The sequence below is a fragment of the Apium graveolens genome, chromosome 8 (genome assembly GCF_009905375.1).
Source record: "Apium graveolens cultivar Ventura chromosome 8, ASM990537v1, whole genome shotgun sequence".
NCBI lineage: Eukaryota > Viridiplantae > Streptophyta > Magnoliopsida > Apiales > Apiaceae > Apium > Apium graveolens.
This window is the reverse complement of record NC_133654.1, coordinates 28,930,410-28,933,803: the sequence shown is the minus strand read 5'-3', so window position 1 is coordinate 28,933,803 and position 3,394 is coordinate 28,930,410.

Here is a 3,394-nt window from a genome sequence, read left to right as displayed (position 1 = left end):
CTGTCAATCCAAGTACACCAGAAATTTACTCAAGAAATTTGGAATGCAAGACAGTTCAACTACATCCACTCCCATGGCCACTGCAACCAATTTAGATAAAGATACTGGTTCATCAGTAGATATTACTAACTACAGAGGTATGATTGGCTCTTTACTCTATTTAACTGCAAGTAGACCTGATATCATGTATGCTACCTGTCTTTGTGCAAGATTTCAGGCTGATCCAAGAGAACCTCATCTAATAGCTGTGAAAAGAATTTTCAAGTACCTCAAGGGTACAGCTGATCTAGGATTGTGTTATCCTAGAGAATCAGATTTTAAGATAATAGGTTACTCAGATGCAGATTTTACAGGATGCAAAATAGACAGGAAAAACACTAGTGGAAGCTGCCAATTTTTTGGAGGCAGATTGGTTTCTTGGTTTAGAAAGAAACAGAAATCAATTTCCACATCAACTGCAGAAGCAGAATATATTGCTACAGGAAGCTGTAGTGCACAGATTCTTTGGATGAAGAATCAATTACTGGATTATGGGTTAGAATTTTCTAAAATACCTATTTACTATGATAATCAAAGCTATTGCTATGACAGGTAATCCCGTTCAATACTCAATGACAAAGCACATCAACATAAGGTACCATTTTATAAGGGAACATGTGATGGAAGGTACAGTGGAATTGCATTTTGTTCCAACATATCAACAACTAGCAGATATCTTCACAAAGCTACTATGTGAAGCTACTTTTACAAGACTGGTAAATGAACTTGGAATGGTTTCAGGTTCTTTCTCTAAATCTGCTTAGTTTTTGTTCTCATGCATCAGACTTTATGATCAGTGTTTACAGATTGTCTTATCTTCATGTAATCTGTGCTTAAATTGAAATACATTAAATGTTGATTGTTATCTGATGTGCATCTATATACTCTGATAGTGATGTGAATGTTCTGTGACTATTCAATTCAATGAGGATTATTGTGCTAGATGCTGACCTAGTAGTCTTTAACATACTTGAAATCCCATGTTTGAATTAGTTGTTTATGTGGAAATTCTTTAACACAAGCAAATTCTGATTTTGAGCTTAGTCAAATTTACTTTGTGTATCTTATTACTAAGTCACAAACTAGATTCTTGCTTCTTATCTGTCAAATTCTGATGTCAGTAAATCTTAAGGATAACCTAAATGCTGATAAGCCTCACTTATCTGAAGAAAAGAAAAGAAAAGAAAATTAAAGTCAGGTACTCCTTTGAGATCTATAGTAAATATATGGAAGGGAAGACCCAAGTGCATTGTTGGTATTAAGTAATATGTATTAGAAAAGAAAATAGATTTTTCTTGGTGACTTTTCACATTCTCTGATTACTGGAGAAATACTCTGATAATAGCATAAATTCTGATAAGCAGTTGTGACTCATTTACACTGAGGAGCCACTGTGAAAAAGAATTCTAAAAGATGCATATAATGAGCACAAACAGTTGAGGTAGACTCATGCACAAATTTATCCTATAAGACTTCAAAACTAATGACAGATTTTAAGCATTTTTCTTAGCTATGCCTTATTTCTAAGATGTACTGAAGTTTATCAGACTTTAATCTTTATCTGATATTTTGCTAAATGCACACACTCTCACTCCATATGAATAATGAAAATTACTGTGGTGATTAAGCTGTTTTTGACAAACAGTCAAGTGTCATTTGCCTAAATTCTGAGGACAAGTTCTGATGGAAGTTCTGATGATTAAACTCTAAAGAAACAAGTCAGTATTTGTATGAAGAATCACAGAAATAAACATTCACTTTTTGAGTACAGAAGCCATGTTCTGATGACTGTTAAAATCTGATAATAGTCAAGTTATGATATTAAATCCTGATGGAAACTCTGATGCTTACGTGACATTATTCTTTACTTGACTTATTTGTGGTAAATACTGAAACAATCATATTTAATCAGAATATAATTAGGTGAGATAAAAATAGTCATAATCATTTGGGTTAGTGGTAAACGTGTTTGTCTTGAAAAACTGCATGTGCACAGTAATTATTACTTCTTTCCCGTGCCCACTAACTCCTTCTTTAACTATTGACTGTTCACATATTGCCAGGTGTAAACTGTCTTCCATACTTCACGTGGGTTGTATAAATAAGAAAGTTAAAAGATTTTACAATCTTTTACCTACTTCTCTCATTCTCTTATCTCTCTTATTGTCTCTCACCCACTAATATTCTCCGAAGCTCTTTATTATACAGGCATTTTATCAAACACCTTGCAAACACTCTTTTTCTCACTTGATTTTTAACAAAAATGGCACCAAAAGACATAGTTTTCAATGGAGCTAAGTTTGTTCCCTATAATTACTTGGCTATTCTTAGCAAGAGTGAAGCTCCATCAGAACTTCACTTTATTCAGGATTTCCTTGCTAACTCTGAGATTGGGTATGCTTTGACCCAACCAGAAGCCATCTCTGGAACTCAAGTGCTGGAGTTTTGGAGAAGTGACATGTATGATGATGGTGGTGCTCATGGGTCCCCAAGTATTATCTTTTCATCAGGGGAGGATGAGCATGTAGTGAATCTGGGTACAGTTCGACAGGCTTTACATTTGCCAGAAAACTGTGTCTACAGTTCAACAGTTGAGGAGCCAGCCCTTCAGCAGATGATGGCTAGTTTGAGCTATGAAAAGACATTGGCAAAGCTGGGTCAATTGAAGAGACCTCACATAAGGAGGGAATGGAGTTTCTTCTTTGACTGCATCACAAAGGACTTTGCCAACAAATGTTCTAATTTTGATGCAATCCCAATTCTCAGCCAACAAATCGAGTATGCTCTTATCAATCAAACTCATTTTGATTATGCATGTGTTATTTTAGGCTTTATTGGGGATAGGATGACAGAAGATAGAAATACAGTTTACTTTGCTAGATTCTGTCAGTTTATTTATAGTTTTTATTGCTCTGATGCACCCCAACTAGCAAGTGAGTTAATTGAACCATTTAAGCTTGCTAAGAGAGACTTTACTGACTTATTATCTGCTGATAATAAGAAAACTATTTTGAGACCCCTCCAAATTCCATCTGTAAAATAGTTTTTAGTAAACTCTGACCCAGCCACATACACTGCTCTATTTCCTGATATCCAACCATCTCATCCTCAACCATCAGTACCTATCACCACTACACAATCACCTTAAACTTCTCAACCACAACCACAACCTACCATCAGAATATACTTCAAACCAACACAACCCTCTCAACCTCAACCATCAGCACATACCATCAGACCTTCATCTTCCAGGCCAAAAAGGGCTCAATCTATTCCTAAATCTCCAATAAAGAGAAGAAGGATGCTTCTAAGGGATGAGTCTGATGATGAGATGGAAGCACAGGTTCATGCATCA